The 18,376-nt window shown below is 43.8% G+C and overlaps 1 long non-coding RNA gene and 1 pseudogene across 1 annotated transcript in view; both read right to left on the minus strand.

Annotated features, from left to right (window-relative positions):
* Positions 1–2,263: 2,263 nt before the first annotated feature.
* Positions 2,264–2,933, minus strand: LOC115070248 (annotated as a pseudogene).
* Positions 2,934–9,933: 7,000 nt separating this feature from the next.
* The window catches only part of LOC103733627, a 28,533-nt gene continuing 20,090 nt past the window's right edge, over positions 9,934–18,376 (minus strand). The window contains exon 3 of the long non-coding RNA XR_607240.2: positions 9,934–10,298. This is a non-coding gene — a long non-coding RNA (uncharacterized LOC103733627). The remainder of the gene's footprint in view (positions 10,299–18,376) is intronic.

Genomic DNA, 18,376 nt, shown 5'->3' on the forward strand with positions numbered 1-18,376 from the left:
AGGTGCATTTTAATATTTAAGTTATTCTGTTTTGGACATGTAAATTCCGTGTGCAGTCCACCAGTATTTCCAGTTAGTTGTATACTTTGGCATGCTGTGTTCTGTATATTTTAGGGGCAATGTCTTTAATGATTTTTTTTGTAGAGCTTCTTTCACACTAATTCCCTACTGGCTTTAGGCCTCTGCAGACCTGCTAGTGTTGAGGAAAGGTGGTCACAAAGCTTGAAATGCCAACAGCGTGGCCCGAGTGTGCTGAACACAAAGCAGCAAAAGAGGACTGGAGAGCTGGGGCGGTGTGGCACAGAATTCACATGTAATGTAGGGAGGGAGACTGAGATGTAAGTAAAAAGGACACATTTAGTATACAGTTCATCCATAAACATGTCAGATATTAATGTTCTTGTAAACACAGTGAGCACTTTTGATATACTAATTTAGTTGTATATTTGTTTGTATAATAGAGAAGTCTAAATATATTTAATGAATTCAAACTGTGTATCAGTTGACCAAGGTACGTAGCATCCAGAGTTACATGATTAGGCGTCCTGATTGTCACATGTTAAAACCTTGCTTTGTGTGAGGGTGTTAAGACCCATTATGAGTATATTTGACTTCTTGGATTCAGAAACTGCTTAGCCCTCTTGGTGTGCCATTGTGAGCAGCTGTCCTTTTATATATGGCCCTGTAGAAACACTAGGGCTGGCCATGCTGTTATCTAGATGGTTCTTTTTAAAAAAAAAATAAATTAATGTGTCAACTCAGTGTCGGACTCACTTTTCTTTTCACTATCATGGACGCTTTCAAGCACAGGTTCAGAAGTGCCCAGTGTCTTCCCTATTGTGAGGCATGTTTTCAGAAGTTTGTCTTGCAAAACTGAAACTAAACCCATTAAAAAAACAACTCCCAGCCAGGTATAGTGGTAAAAGTCTTTAATCCCAGCACTTGGAAGGTAGAGGCAGGACCATCTCTGTAAGTTCAAGGTCAACCTGGTCTACATAGTGAGTTTCAGGCCAGTCAGGGCTAAATAGCCTCTGATCAAAATAAGTAATAGAATTCCATCTCCCCTCCCACCCTGATAACCCCCACTCTACTATTTTTCTTTTTTTTTTTTTTTTTTTTTTTTTTTTTTGTCTTTTTGAAGCAGGGTCTCCCTGTAGCCCCAGCTGTCCTGGAACTCACTATGTAGACCAGGCTGGCCTTGAACTCACAGAGATCCACCTGCCTCTGCCTCCCAAGTGCTGGAACTACAAGCGTGTGCCACCATGCCGGGCTCACTCTACTATTTCTATAAAGTTGAGATATCTTGGGGCTGGAGAGATGGCTCAGTGGATAAGAGCACTTTCTGCACAAGCAGGAGGGGTCAAGTTTGAAGCCCCAACACCTACATACAAAGCCAAGCATGTCAGTGCACATCCGTAACCCCAGCACTGCAGGAACCAGAGATGGGATTACCAGGGTTTTCTGGTTGCCAGCCTAGCCAAATGGCAAGCTCAGAGAGACCCTGTCTTGTGGGAACGGAGTTGAGGGTGACAGAACAGGATACCTGACCCACCCTCTGGCCTCCATATGCGCATGTATGCACACTCACCACACAAAAAACATTAAGATATCTGGTGGTTGTGGTTTAAAGAGAAATGTCCCCCATGGCCTCCTGTGTTTGAACACTTGAGTGAACCTTGAGGTTTCATAGTCCAGACCCACTTCCTGTCCGTCCTGCTGCCTGAGTGCAGATCCGGTGTGACTCGCCAGCCTCCTGCTGCCATGCCTGCCCTCCAGCACTGACTGACTCCCTCTGACACTGTCAGCAAAAGAAACCCTTTCTCCTGTAACTCCTTTTCAGGGTATTTCATCACAGCAGCAGAAAAGTAAGACACTGGTTTGTTTGTCTTCCCAAGGTCTGATCATTTATTGTTAAAATGTCAGGGTCCACACACTCCAGAGGTAGAACAGGTGGATCTCTGAGATCATGGTGGTGCATGCTTGTAATCCCAGCACTCCAGGGGTAGAGCCAGGTGAATTTCTGTGAGATCAAGGCCAACCTAGTCTCCATACTGAGCTCCAGGCCAGCTGGGGCTACAGGGAGACTCTTTCTCAAAGAAAAAAAAAGCAAAGATTCTCATTTTTGGCTGGACTCACTCGGCAGTAGTAACTCTCTGTGTGGCCTACCTGCTCCTCTTGATGGTCTTTTCTTTCCTGGTTCCTGGTGTTTTTCTTTAGCTTCCTTTATTTTCTTGGCCAAAATTTGGTATATTCTGCAACCATATCATTTTTCTTGGCGTGTTGTTTCTTCAGAGCATTTATGTTGCAGGAAGTGATGGGTAAGAAGACGCTGAATCTTGGGTGCTTCTGTGCCAGGCTTCTTACCTTCTTTGTTTAAGGGCTTTGTGACAACACACTGGTGGACATCTTTAGAGAGATTGAAAAGTGTGGATTCTGCTCGCTCTGGTGGGCCCCAACCGCTAAGGCCTAGGAGTGTCTGTCAGCCCAGGAATGTCCTCTGCTGAGAACACTCAGGCTGGCATTCACAGTGTACCCCAAACAGACCTGCACTTTCTCTCTCCAGTTCTTTTTTGTTTTTTTGAGACAGGGTCTCCCTGTAGGCCCAGCTGGTCTGGAGCTCACTATGTAGAACAGCCTGGCCTTGAACTCAAGCCTTGAATTCACAGAGATCCGCCTGCCCTCTGACTCGTCTTTCTCCAATTCTTGTTCTTTAACAAGAACTCCCCTTACCCAAGAGCAGCCGCACTCTGCCATAGGCCAGGACACCCTGCTTCATGGGAAAACCTTGTCTGGTTCCCACAACTGATTGGGACCACATAGCCCTTCCACTCTTCACCTGGATGAGCAACCATTTATGCAGCCATGCGTTTCTCACAGAAAGTGCAAAGTTTGTGCTCATCATCAACTTCGTGAGTTTTTCTAGGAGGTACCATGAAAAGTGACACTGCATTTTATGTTATAATCCAGATATATATATATATATATTAGATGGCCTTATTTAGTTTCTAAACCCTTGATCACAAAGGACATTCTAAGCACTATTAGTTCATAGTCTGCTCTTAGCTATCCCTAACTTTGTGATGGGACAGTGTGCAGGTACACCTGTGTATGCCATTACACATGCAGACATGTGCATGTATGTGACTGGGTGTCTTCCTAAATTGCTCTCCATTTTATTTTTTGAGACAGGTTCTCTCACTGAACCTGGAGCCATCAATTCCTCGAGGCTGGCCACCAAGCTCCAGGGATTTACCTGTCTGGGGGTTACAGGTACATGTCATCCACCCAGCTTTTTACATGGCTGCTTGGGATCTGAGCTCAGGTCCTCATGCTCATGCGGCAGATACGTTGCCTGCTGAGCCAGCCTTCCACCCCAGCTGCCCCTAACTTTAACAATAACAAAAAGGAATGGAGAAGTGTTGGAAGTGTTATTAGCCTATGCTCTAAATAGAATCAGAAACTAGTGAGTAATCCCCTCCCTCCTGCTTAGGGCCTACTGAGAGATCATGGAACCAGCATCTTTGTTCCCTAACACAAAGGGCTGTGAGTAATGAGACCCATTTGGTTGGTTGGTGGAGCCTGCAGGGATAAGGATGGTGTCTCCTTTGGCTAAACCTCTCTGCCTCAGAAATCTGCCACAGCCCTGTCACTAACTAGAAACATCCCTCTAGGTGTTTGGGGAGGACAGGTTTACCCCTATCTGTTCAGGGAGATTCTGAAGGTGGGGCATGTGCTGGCCCAGCCCATGAAAACAAGAATAGGAACCACAGTTCTTATTCCAGTTTGAGCCTGTTTAGTGGGTGTATGAACTGTTTACACAGTTAGTTCCTGTGGTTCTGTGTGGAATAGAGACAGGAAAAGAACTGTAGAACAGACTAAACACAATGTTTAGGATCAGGGAATCAGAATGATGGAAAGATACAGATAAAAATCCCTTAGATGGTCAGGCCGGGCATGGTGGTGCACGCCTTTAATCCCAGCACTCTGGAGGCAGAGGCAGGCGGATCTCTGTGAGTTCAAGGCCAGCCTGGTCCACATAGTGAGTTCCAGGACATCTGGGGCTACAGGGAGACCCTGTCTCAAAAACACCAAAAAAAAGATAAAAGAGAGGAGACTATAGATTTATGCAATCAAAAGCCATCTATAAATTGAGAGCTTAAAAATCGGTGTGTTTATCAGGAAAACTTTTGGCTTTTTTCTGTTGTTTAATCTGTTTAATTGTATATCTGCACTTAGATTTATAATTTTATTTTGGTTCATCCCATTTTTGTTTTTGTTTTTCTCAAGACAGGGTCTCACTGGGTAGCTCTGGCTGGCCTGGAACTTGCTATATAGACCAGGCTGACCTCAAACTAGGAGATCTGCCTGTCTCTACTTCCCAAGGGCTGGGATTAAAGGCCTGTCCCACCATGCCCTACTTTATTTTGGTTTATTGTTTCTTTAAATGGAAGCTTGGATTATTGATGTAAAGTAGTTCTTTCTAATATAATTTTTTGTTCTTTGAAAATGGAGTATATAATGTGGGTTTGGTTTGGTTTAGTTTGGTTTGGTTTGTCTTGCTTTGAGACAGGGTCTCCCTGTAGCCCAAGCTGGCCTTGAACTCAGAGATCCGCCCGCCTCTGTCTCATGTGCTGGGATTACAGAGGTGTGCCACCACACCCAGCCTATATAATATGTTTTGATATGTATTAGTCACTTTTCTGTTGCTGTGACAGAAATACCGTGACCAAGGGAATTTATAAAGGAAGAGTTTATTTGAGCAGAGGTGGCTGGAAGAGGAGCGGAAGCCAGTCAAACAGGCATAGGAAGCAAGAGAGCTATTCGAGATCCTGTAAGGCTTAAGAATTCTCTAAGCCCACCCCCAGTGACATGCTTCCTCCAGCATGGCCACACCTTCTAAGACCTCCCAAAACAGTGCCAACATCTGGGGACAAAATGTCCAAATCCTTGGAGCCTATGCTGGACATTCTCCTTCAAACCCCCACAGTGATTACTCTCTGTTACCCTCCCAACAAGTCTCCTTCAAACCCCCACAGTGATTACTGTCTGTTTCCCTCCCAATAAGTCTCCCTACTTTCATGCCTTGTGTTTGTCTAGTGTGTGTGTGCAGCACAGGGTAAGGGTTATGTACTTAAGCATGGGTAATTTGTCAGCAGCTATCCCACTGAAAAAACAGTTCTCTCTTTCCTCTAATACAATTCAGTGAACCCATTTGACCTTTATGCTGCTCTAACTGCATCCCACAAATTTAATGTTGTACTTACATTTTTGTCCACTTCAAAACTATCAGGATAAGGGAGTACTAACATAAATTCGCGAACTTCAATCAAATAGAACAATTTTCACCAAAACTCTGAATTGCTAAAACACCCAATCTAAACTACTACTAAAGTGTTAGTACTACTGTAACTGTCACTTTTTGGCTTTTTGACTAGTGTCAAGTGCACTGTAATTATTAGAGAAATTGGGTTCATGGTTAAATACCTCTGAAAAAATGAATTCCAGGCTAAGATAATTTCACCGGTGAACTCTACCTCCGCATGTAAAACTAGTAATGCCAACTGTATTAGTCACTTTCCTGCTGCTGTAATAAAACACCATGGCCAGTACAACTTGGAGTTTATTTGGCTACAGTTCCAGAGGAATAAGAGTCCATCATGGCAAGGAAGGCATGGCAGGAGGCAGCCGTAGCAGCAAGCTGAGCACGCACGTCTTCAAACAGGCACAGGATGTGGAAAGAGAGAGTCAAAAATGGGACATGGCTGTGAACTCTCAGCCCACCTGCCCCCAGTGACATGGACTTCATCAAGGCCACACCTCCTAGGGCTTCCGTGACCCTCCCCCAAACAGCCACCAACTGACCAAGTGTTCACATACTTAAGACTGTGGGGGACATTGAAACCACCACATCAATAGTATATGATCCCTTTTAGAAATAAAAAAAAAAAAGCCAGCAATGGCTCAGCAGGTAAAGGTGCTTGTGCAAAGCCTGACGACCTGATTTCAATCCCTGGGACCACATGGTGGAAGGAGAGAACCTGACTCCCACACAGTCATGCCATGGCATCTGCATGTGCACACACACAAGCACATACAGATACAAAGAAAAGTCATAAAAATATTTAGAAGCAAGAAGAAAACAAAATATTTAGCAATTCATTTTATAAAGACATTGCCCTGCTATCAAAACCTGACAACGATGCGAGAAAACTCCAAAGCACAGTGGGCAGGATCATGACCATGTGATGAGTTAACTATGATTGAGATAAAGAAACCTCAGAAACTATGGCTAACCTCATACTTAGAGAAGATGAGAAGTGCTTTTTCTCAAAGGCAGAAGCCAACGATGTCTAATCTCACCACTTTTTCTCAACCTTATAGGGGAAATCTTAGCAAAGCAAGGCAAGGCAAAGTAAGAAGTCGTGTATAGATTTAAAAGGAGTAACATTGTCGGCCAGGTGCACATCTTTAAGCCCAGCACTCAGGAGGCAGAAGCAAACAGATCTCTGAGTTTGAGGCCAGCCTGGTCTACATAGTGAGTTCCAGGTCATCTGGGGCTACAGGGAGACCCTGTCTCAAAAAGACAAAAAAAAAAAAAAAAAAAAAAAAAAAAAAAAAAAAAAGTTAAATTATTGTTATTCACATATGACATGTGACAGATGATTTTCCACATAGAAAACCCTAAGGATTGGGGCTGGAGGGTCATGCACAAGGCCCTGAGTTCAATCCCCCAGCACCACAGAAGGAAGAAAATTCCAAGGTGTCTACAAGAAGAGCTAGAGCTGGCTCTAGCATAGTGCAGGAGGTGTCAGTTCTCCTGAGGATAGCTATGATCAAAATCCCTGAAAGAAACAACTTAGGGGAGGAAAGATTGACTTTGGCTCATGGCCACATGTGAGTGCAGGCCACATACACTTGGGAGAACATCATGGCAACAAGAGCCTGTAGCAGAGGGCAGCTGTTCACCTCATGGCTGACCAGGAATCAGAGAGTAAGAAAGGGGACTGGCTTTCTCCTTTTTCCCCTTTTATTTTGTCCCTGACCCCAGCTCATGGGATGGCATAGCTCACAGGGCTGGTCACACCCTCCCCCCAGTTATGCCTCTGGAAATGTCCTCACAGACATCCAGAAGAGTTCTCAATCTCTGAGGTAAATCCTAATCCAGTTAGGTTGACAAGGTGAACCATCGCCCAGGAAACACTGTCAATACACAAAATTCAATCGTACTTGAATTTAATGACAAGGAGCAACTGGAAGCTGAAATTTAAAAGTAAAATTTCATTTGCGGTAGCTTCCAACATGCAAGGCCTGGGAATAATTCTAGCAGAACATGCATAAGACATACTGAAAATTAAAAACTGAAATATATGTTGTCAGGCATAAATGTGGTGTTGTTATTCATTGATTGGAAAACTCAATAAATGCATCCATTTCTATCAAAATCCTAGCAGGATCTTTTAGGTAGATATACACTGATTCTAGCAAGGATATAGATCAAAGATATATTCTCATGTGGCTGGTGGGAATGCAAAATGGTTCAGCTTGTATAGAAAGCAATTTGGTAGTTGGGCGTGGTGGCAATGCCTTTAATCCCAGCACTTGGGAGGCAGAGGCAGGCGGATCTCTGTGAGTTCAAGGCCAACCTGGTCTACATAGTGAGTTCCAGGACAGCTGGGGCTATAGGGAGACCCTGTCTCAAAAAGACAAAAAAAAAAAAAAAAAAAAAAAAAAAAAAAAAAAAGAAAGCAATTTGGTATATTCTAACAAACATAAAACCTTTTCCTTAGAGTAAGATAGACCTATGTTTACACAAAAACATGTATTGCTGTTCTGCTCACAACGAGCAGAAACTGGAAACTGCCCAAATGTCTGTCAATGGTTTTGGATAAACAATTACTGTGGTTTTGGATAAACAATCCTGTGATGTATTTGTTCAGTGCAGTGCTACTCAGTATTAAAAACAATGAGATTGATACAGGAAACAGCCCACATGAATGTTACTCAGAAGGCTACACACTGCAAGTTTCTGTTCATATGATTTCTAGAAGAATAATGTGACAAGGAGAACAAATCAGTGGTCATCCAGAATTAACATGGGCAGTGTGATTGAAGTGGCCACACAGGCAGTGTTTGGGAGAGGCTGGAGAGACAGCTCAGCCGTTAAGAGCACTGGCTGCTTTTGTAGAGGACCTGGGCTCAGATCTCAGCACCCACGTGGCAGCCTACTACCACATGTAACTCAACTTGCTGGCCTCTGTGGCCATTGCACTGCATGGGTGCCCTTGCATGCATGCAAGCAATACACTCATACACATATGTATGAGTAACGAAGCCATTGATAGTAATTAACAGTAATTTTGGTGATAGTTATAAAAATCTATACATGTGTCGAAGTTTATAGCACTTTATTGCAGAAAAAATCTTATTAAACACCTTTTCCTTTTTAAAACAAAAATATTTTATTATTTTTATTTTATGTGTATGAATGTATTGCCTGCGTGGATGTAAGTGCACCCGTGTCGTGCAATGCTGCGGAGGTAAGAAGAGGGCATTGGAGTCCCCTGGAACTGGAGTTAAGGACAGTTCGTGGCTGCCATGTGGGTGCTGGGAATCGAACTCGGGTCCTCTGCAAGAGCAGTCAGTGCTCCTAACCACTGCTGAGCCATCTCTCCAGCCCCCCTTTTCTTAAAAAAGAAGAAAAAAAAAGTGTCGGGCATGGTGGCGCATGCCTTTAATCCCAGCACTGGGGAGGTAGAGGCAGGCGGATCTCTGAGTTCAAGGCCAGCCTAGTCTACATAGTAAGTTCTAGGACAGCTGGGGCTACAGGGAGACCCTGTCTCAAAAAGACTGAAAAAAAAAAAAAAAAGCATGAAGGACTGAGAGATAACTCAGAGGTTAAAAGCTGCATCTGGGTTCAGTAGCCCACGGCTTTAATCCCAGGACTCAGGACCCAGAGACAGGTGGATCCCTGTGACACAGAGGCCAGCCTGGACTAACAGTTCCAGGCCAGCTGAGGTTACAGGAGACCCTGTCTTTTTTTTTTTAATGTATATGATTATATTGCCTAAATGTATATAAGTACACCCATGTCTTGCAATGCCCCTGGAGGTCAGGAGAGGATGTCGGATCCCCTGGAACTGGAGTTATGGACAGTTGTTAGCTACTATATGGGTGGGTGTGGAAACTGAACCCAGGTCCTCTACAAGAGCAGCCAATGCTCTTAACTGCTGAGCCATCTCTCCAGCCTGAGACCCTGTCTTAAAAAAAAAAAAAAGGTGTGTTGGGAGGAGACTGGAGAGATGGAGAGTTGGCTCATTGGTTAAGTACATTGGCTATTCTTGTAGAAGACCATGGTTTGATTCGCAGCACCTATATGGCAACTAACAACCATCTGGAACTCCAGTTCCAGAGGATCCAATGCCCACTTCTGGCCTCTGTGGGCACTACACATGTGGTATACTTAAATACATGCAGGCAAAACATGCATATACATAAAATAAAAATAAAATATACAATTTTTAAAAATCACTTGCTGGTCTTGCAGAGGACTAGAGTATGGTTCCCAGCACCATGTCAGGCAGCTCACAGCCACCTTTTACTTCAGTTCCAGGGGATTTAACACTCTCTCTGACCTCCATGGGCTCCTGCATGCATGTAGTGCACATAAACTCACACAAGCACCATACATACATATAAAAATAATAGTTAAAGGCTGGGTGTGGTTGTTTACACCTTTAATCCCAGCACTCAAGAGGCAGAGGCAGGTGGATCTCTGTGAGTTCGAGGCCAGCCTGGTCTACATAGTAAGTTCCAGGCCAGCTGGGGCTACAGGGAGGAGACCCTTTCTCAAAAAGACAAAAATGATGATGATGATGATAATAATAATAAAATCTTGTTCTTTAACATGATGTAATTTATCTCTCTTGACTTGATTTTATTATAACAGTAATTTATGCATGGATATGAATATGTACTTATAGAGGTTTTATAGGGCTATTTCAAATTACAAATTGGGTTTTACAAATTGAGAAAATGACTCATTTAGAAATGATACCATCTAGTACAACTATTAGCTATTTTTTTCAGCGACAAAGAACTAATTTGGACAATGATTCCCCCTCCCCCATCCACGCAGTGATTCTGGTTGGCTTGATCTTGTGTGGGTCTTGTGCATAGAGTCACAGCCACTGTGAGGTATGTGCAGCAGCCTGTCATGTCTAGAAAGCACTGATTCTCTGTAGTCCTCTGTTGCTTGTGGCCCTTAGAACCTTTCTTCCCCTTCTTCAGTGATTGCTGAGCTGTGGGAGGACGGGACATGATAAGGAGTTATTAGCAATTCATGTCTGCTGGAAGAGGCAGGGAGTTTTCTTCAGGGATGCATGCTCCAGTTGATGACCCTACACCCATACGCACACTGGCAGACTAAGCAGACTCAGTTTTTTTAATATACATTTTATTTGTTATTTTTATTTTATGCATATGAGTGTATTGCCTGCATGTGTGTAAGTGCACCCGTGTCGTGCAGTGCCCTTGGAGGTTAGAAGGCATCAGATCCCCTGGAACTGGAGCTACGGATGGTTGTTAACCATGATGTGGGTGCTGGAATCGAACCCTCGTCCTCTGCAAGAGCAATCACTGCTCTTCACTGCTGAGCCATCTTTCCAGCCCCTCAGTCAGGTTTATAAAAAGAGCTCGTGAAGTGGGAGGAAGTGAAAGGAAGACAGACCTGGAGAGGGGAGACGGGAAGAGGATGGGGAGAAACTGGAGGGCGGGTGGAGAGTGAATCTGAATGTTTGCTTTAAAAGTATTAAAACAGGGCTGAAGAGATGACTCAGCAGTAAAGGCACTGGCTAAGAACAGTCCATAACGCCAGTTCCAGAGGAATTGATGCCCTCTTCTGACTTCTGCAGGCATTGCAAGACATGGCTACACTCACATACATGCAGACAATACACTCATACATAATAAATTTTTTTAAAAATTAAAAATAGGGAGCCGGGCCAGGCGTGATGGCACATGCCTTTAATCCCAGCACTTGGGAGGCAGAGGCAAGCAGATCTCTGTGAGTTCAAGGCCAGCCTGGTCTACCTAGTGAGTTCCAGGACAGCAGGGAGACCCTGTCTTAAAAAAGAAAAAAAAAAAAAATAGGGGGCTGGAGAGATGGCTCATCAGTTAAGAGAACTGGCTGCTCTTGCAGAGAACCAGGGTTTGGTTCCCAGCATATTTTAAAATAAGGACTATAAAAATAATTCACACACACACACACACACACACTAATTTGGGGCTAAGGTTTTGTGGTAGAAAGCTTGCCTAGCATGCACAAGGCCTAGGATTCAATTACCTGTACCACACATACTTAAAAATCTAGTTTCATTTAACATAGCTATGCAAGATCTGTATGAAGAGAATTTCAAATGCTGCTGTAGATCCAATTATTTGAATAAATATGAATGGTTTCCCTAGTCATATGCAGAAGGAAGAAACTATAGACATGAACTAAGTTCATGGAAAAATGTAGATGACTTTTCTTCATTATAACAAGATGGTACCCATTGCAGGGTTCCAATATTACTCATAAGAGGAAATGAGATTTTAAAGAAAATAAAAAACAAGGGTAAGTTGCTTTTGTAGTGATGGAAGGTGCTATTTGGGCTGCTGGAGGGAGGAGAAGTCATCAACATTCTTCCCCAGCTGTGCCCAGGCAAGCTACAATACCAAACTATTGGGCAAGATGTGCTCTCTGGTTCAATAGTAGCATAACTGATACAGGGGTAACCAACTGCTCTGATTGGATTTGAAATCCACTCCACAAGAGGTAATTCATACCTGGTACTGATCAAAAGCCCAGAATTGGGGGTGGTCATGGGCTCTTGGGGCAGGAGGATGACTATTGTTGTTTTGCTAAATGGACATGATGATGTCAAACTGCCTTCTAAATATGTATGTTTATACCCCTGGTGCTGCTCTTAACCTTGGTCAGAGAAGCTTCTCTTTGCAGTGGATGATGCCTATTGCACAGACTTATAACTGGTCAAAAGGATGAGTGAGTGATTGTTGAGTGGTTAGCCCCAAATGGGACATTTATATCTCCCCTGCAAGGCTCCAGGAATGTCATGGAAGGGAGGCAGAACGAAGTAACAGTAGGAGGATGGGAAACGTTCTATGAAACACTGTGTTCTGTATATGACACTCATGAACTCACAGCAACTGTGGTTACCTGCACAAGACCCACTCAAGATGGCACCTAGCAACATTCCATCACGGTGGGTGAGGGGTATAGGAGGGCCCACCCCTCCGAAGAGCTATTTGTAGTTATTGGCTGCTGGGTTGGGGGGAGTCGTTTTCGTCAGTGCTGTAGATACAATTCAGTTGCCAGCGCTCCAGTAATAATCTCCCACCCATGCTTGAGCAGGCAGCTCTAAACCAGTGCATCGTAAAAAAATAAACAACAACAAAAAAACCTAAAACAAGAGACATGAAAAAAGGAGAGGTCTAGAAAGACGGTTCCTCAGTTAAGAGCACAGGCAGCTCTTTCAGAAGACATGGCAGATAACAACTGTCCATAACTCCAGTTCCAAGGGAGCCAACACCCTCTTCTGGTTTCCGCAGGCATTGTGTGCATACAGGCAAAACACTCATACATTAAATTTTTTTAAAAAACAGATTTTTTGAAAGGGGTTCATTAGGAGGGAATGAGAGAGAGTAATGGGGTGAAGTAGTGAAAATATGTACATGTATGTACAAAATTGTCAAAGAACTTTTTAAAGCCAGGTGGAGCCAGGGAGGGGGTGTTGCTCAGTTAATAAAGTGCCTGGTGTACACACACACACACACACATACACAAATGTAAAAAAAAAAAATTAAAGAGCTGGGTGTGGTAGCACACTTTTAATCCCGGCACTCAGGAGGCAAAGGCAGGCAGATCTCTGTGAGACTGAGGCTAGCCTGGTCTAACTTTAAGTCCAAGCCAGCAGGGGCTACAGGGAGACTCTTTCTTTTTGTTTTCTGAGACAACAAAAATTTAAAGATAAAGTGATAGAATTTATTATTTTACATGTATGTATACACATTGTAATATATGTATTAAAAAGATGCAAATGCCTTTTTCTGCTGAGCCATCTCACCAGTCCCAACTTTATCTTAACAACAACAAAAAATGACAAGTTGGACGGGATTATGAAGTTAAAAATAACATATGTGCATATTGTATATATAGTGTATTGAGGTCTGTTGCAGGCTCCTACATAATTCTCTCCAGCTCTCATAGCAGCCCCACAGTATATGGGTTCTATGTTGCAGAATGAAGTTCTATGAATTTAATTTGTTTTGTGAAATTAGCACACCTTGTTAATGCTATAGACAAATTCTTCAGGAACTGTAAGCACTCTTAACTGCTGAGCCATCTCTCTAGACCTCCATTTCCTTTGATGAGTGGGGTTCCTCCATTGGAGAAGACCCTGAACTGTGAGGGGCTAGCTGATCGTGGATTTTTTTTTCCCCTTTAGTTCACAGGAAAACACATAGTTCTGGGTGGTGAGACATGATGTAGTTGTGTAATACACCTGTCAAACAATCTGGGATTGGTGAGCTGCGCCATAAAATGCCAGGTTTTGAATAGAAAGGAACCAGCCTAGTTAGTTAGCTAGTCCTAGTTCTAAGATTTAGCTAAAAACACTGCCTGATCATTTTAGAGGAACATTGTCAAAGAAATGAATGAACGTCTCGATGGATTTGCAAAATAATCCTTACTGAGCTCCAACTACGACCAGACACTGTTGTGTGTGGTGATGGTGCTTGTTTTGTAGAAACAGTTTAATATTAGTTTAGAAAAGCATGCCAATAACCTGGCATTCCACAGGCTCTTAACACTGAACAATGTTAATTGTGCAAGTCATTATCCGATACCAGTTAAGAGGTGACAGCTTCTCCAAAAAGATAAAATGAAAAAGGAGAGCGCATCCTTTGAGAGCTGAGGAGTCGTGTTATCTGAAGACAAGGTTTCACTTGTTACCCAGGCTAGCCTTGTAGTCCGGGCTGACTTCAAACTTGGGGCAATCCTCCCTGCTTCAGCTTCCCAAGTGTTAGGCATGAACCACAGTACCCCAGACTAAGAGTTCTGTTAATTATCAAAATAGTCCAAAGTCCCCGCCCTTGTGAAGCTTTCATCCAATATAATAAAAATAGACCGACAAGATAAATGGGTAAATTGAAAGTATGTAGTTTGTTAGAAAGTGGTAGTTTTTAAAATCAAGGAATCAGGAACTGAAGAGATGGTTAAGAACACTGGCTGCTCTGCAGAGGACCTGGGTTCAGTTCCAGCACCCACATGGTGGCTCACAACTATCTATAGCTCCAGTTCCAGGGGATCCAATACCCTCTTCTGGCCTCTGTGGGCATTGCACACATGTGCACTTATTAAGGAATCAGATGCTTCTCCCCAAAAGACCCAAAGAAGATATTGCCAATGCTGACAGTCTTAGTCTTGACCTTGTCTTATGTCAACAGAATGCAGCAACTGAGGATTCCTCGAAAGCGTTCTTCCCAGGTCTAAGACTCCACCACTACCTGCTCCTCTGCCAGTGGCTATTCCTTTGGAGATCTGTGGTTCGTTTCTTTTCACTTCCCCAACCTCTGAGCATTTGGGGTACCCTGAACTCAGCTTCTGACCCCCATGTGCCTGCACATCCTGCTTGGTGGTCTCAGGCAGCCTCAACTGTAAATGCTGTTGCCTACAGCCACACTTCTCAAAGTGTAACTCTAGCCCAGCCTGCTCTAAATCTGTCTACCCATCATCTCCATTTAGTGTTGCCAAGTTCATAAGACTTCCTGTTGGTTTTCTCCACAAATCTTTCCCTTCTCCCTGTCTTCTCTGTCTCAGCTAATGGTGGTTGGCCTTCCAGTTTCAGCTCAGCTGAAAACTTAACATCTTTGACCTCTGTCTCATCCCTGCCTCCATCAGTGAATCTGGCCTGTTCTACCTTCCAAATCACACCAGAGCCTCCCTGTTCACTTCATATGCTGTCAGCAATCGGCTCTTTAGTCCTCCTTACCCCACCTCCTCCAGTTGCTTTTTATCACAGCAGCTAAAATGATTTTGTTTTAATTAAAATATCAGACCATGCTGTTTTGTCTATTCAAATGTTTTCCAACAGCAAAAATCCAAAAGCAGTGGGGTGTGGTGGCGCACACCTTTACTCCCAGCACTCGGGAGGTGGAGGCCTAAGGCAGATCTCTGTGAGTTCAAGACCAGCCTGGTCTACCTAGTAAGTTCCAGGCCAGCTGGGGCTACAGGGAGACCCTGTCTCAAAACAAACAAACACAAACAAACAAACAAACGAACCCTTACAGATCCTGTATGATCCCTCTTCTTCCCATGCCTCATCTTTCTACGGATCTCCCATTATACCGGTGACCCTGCAGCCCCTGAGTTATCCTTGCTGTGCCCGGGGTCGGTCAGGTACTCTTCCACCCTAGGTCTCAGTCATCCTTGTTCTTGTACACCCGGACAAACCTGAGTGGATCATGCTCCATGCCACTTCAGGAAGACTTTTCCTGGCTAACCAGTTGGAAAATTCCAGCACCTGCACCCACCTGCCCACTTTCCAGTCCATCTTCCCGCCCCCCCTTTCCTACTTTTCCTCATACCACTAAGCATAAACTAACGTCATATATTACGCTTAACACGAACGGTTCATCCTTCATTTCTGTATGAGGTCTGAGAAAGTTTTGTCTGTTTTAGCCTTTTCTCTGTCCCTCAGCACCCAGATAAGTGCTGAGTGTATTTGCAATCTCAGACAAAGACCACCAGGCACGTGCACACATGCAGTTGAACAAGGTTTTTGGCTTGCTGCAATGAGGGAGCATGTACAACAGAAGGCGCCACAGAGAAGCTCAACTAAAGGACAGTCAGAGCAAGCTTGTTCTCTGATTAGGGTTGGAGGCATTCAGGAAGTGAGGTCTGGGATTGGATGCTGCCGGGAAACACAGATCATTCTGATTGGATGCCTTAATACATTTTCTCCACAATTTTTTTTTTTCTGTGACTTTCATACTACCCCCGTTTGTGCATTTGTGTGTTTGCTGGGAGAAGACTCAGAAACTGGTCTTTTTTTTTTTGGTAGGAATTTGTGACGATCATAGCGAGGCCTTATCTGATGATGTTCTATGAAAGTGTTTTTATTAGGAGGTGTGGCCTGTCTATGAATTCAAGGGCAGCTCCTCAAGTAGGGTGTTGGGGGTATGGAGGTTTTGGGGGAGGTGTATAATAAATTAGCTACTTTTTTCATCACTGTGACCAAATACTTGAGAAAGTAGCTTAAAAGAAGGATTTTATTCTGGTTCATAGTTCGGGGGAATACATTCTGACACAGTGGGAAAGGCATGCTGGCCAGCGCATCTTCGTTTGCAGCATCATGTCAAAGCAGATAGGGGAACACTAATGCACTAATGGTGTTCTCTCTCTCTCTCTCTCTCTCTCAGGGAAAGGACTTCTTTGAGACTTATGTAGCCCAGGCTGCCCTTGTACATACTATGTAGCCAAAGATGACCTTGAACTCCTAATCCTGCCTTCTACCTTGAAAGAGCTGGGTCTGCCACACCTGGCTTCTTTGCCTCTTACTTTAGTCCAGGACTCTAACCCATGGAATGGCGCTGCCCACATTCAGGGTGAGTCTTCCTACCTCAGTTAAGCCTCTCTGGAAACTCCCTCAAAGGCACAGCCAGAAGTGTGTCTCCTAGACGATTCCAATTCCAGTTGAGTTGACAATGAAGATTAGACATCACAGAAGACCTGACAGAGCCAGGCCCCACGCCTCATCTCAGTGGATGCTTTCCTTTTTTACATATAAGCTTGGTAAAAAGTTGCATGATTATAATGTGGATTTCAAGCATGACAGACTTGTCATGCAGAAGTAAAGCAAGGCTCACTTCATAAGGAGTTTGAACAACGAAGACAGCCTGAGAGGGTGGGTTCTGACCTACATCAGGTAGTGGCCCTGATCTCAGCAGACCGCCAGAGTGCCGGGTTCTGGCCTCCCTCTCGCCTCTCCAACAGAGGGGCTGAGAGCGCAGGGGACAGCCTGAGAGCCCCCGTATCCTGCCTCCACCTGGTGGTGAGTTTCCCCTAATTGTGCCATACCCATCCCCCTACCTGGGATTTCCTGAGGCCCTTCCAAAGCCCCAAAGCAGATCTAGTTTAGGTAGGCTAAGGCTGAGATCCTAGCAGACAACTGAGAGGGTAGACTGCCTAAGAGTGTCCAGATCCTGCCTCCACGTAGTGAAGGAAGCCTGAGTGTACCTGACTGGAAACTTAATTGGGCTTCTGTGGGTACTCTTGAATAGTTGATCTGAAGCCATCAGTTTCCTCCAAATTAAACCTGAGAGAACCTGAACCCTGTACCAACCAGCTTTACAAAGCCAATAAAGCAAGGATCTAGGTACCCAAATGATACAAAAAGAAGCATACTTCAACTTGATTCTCATATCAGAATCATAAACAACAAAAGAAATTCACATGCCAAGATCACAATGAAAGAATAATAAAATGGAAAGCCAAAACACTATGTTTTCTGACATATGAATTTGACTTCTCTGTGTACCTAAGTGGAGTCTAGTGTTCATCCTTTTGTGTCTATTAGTTTCTTTCAGTTATCTTAATGTCTTTAGAATTCCTCCAGTCTGTACCCATGTCAGGACTCTTCTGACTTTTAAAGCAGAATAATATACCACCATACATAGGTACTACTTTTGAAAATCGATTTCTCTCTCTCTCTCTCTCTCTCTCTCTCTCTCTTTTCCTTTTTTGAGACAGGGTCTCCTTGTAGCCACAGAGTTGGCCTGAAACTGGCTATGTAGACCAGGCTGGCCTCAATTTCACATTGATCTGCCTCCTGAGTGGAAATAAAGGCATGCATCACCACCCACGCCTGGCCCTGGCATACCTTAAAAAAAAAAACATAGGAATGCCAGGCGTGGTGGCTCAAGCCTTTAATACCAGCACTTGGGAGACAGAGGCAGGTGGATCCTTGTGAGTTCAAGGCCAGCCTGGTCTACATAGTGGGTTCAGGTCAGCTGGGACTACAGGGAGACCCTGTCTCAAAAAGAAAAAAACAAAAAACAAAAAACACAGGAATGGAATATACAAGAGATGTGGGACACCATGAAAAGACCAAATCTACCTGTAGAGACATAGAGGAAGGAGAAGAATTTCAGGTTAATGGTACTGATCATATCTTAAACAGGATTGTAGAAGAGAATTTCCCAAAATTAAGGAAAGACATCCCCTTACAAATACACCAAATAGACAGGGTCAGAAAAGAAACTCCCCATGACATATCATAGTAAAAACACTAAATGTACAGAACAAAGAGAGAATACT

The sequence above is a fragment of the Nannospalax galili genome, unplaced genomic scaffold (assembly GCF_000622305.1).
Source record: "Nannospalax galili isolate Female #2095 unplaced genomic scaffold, S.galili_v1.0 scaffold15, whole genome shotgun sequence".
NCBI lineage: Eukaryota > Metazoa > Chordata > Mammalia > Rodentia > Spalacidae > Nannospalax > Nannospalax galili.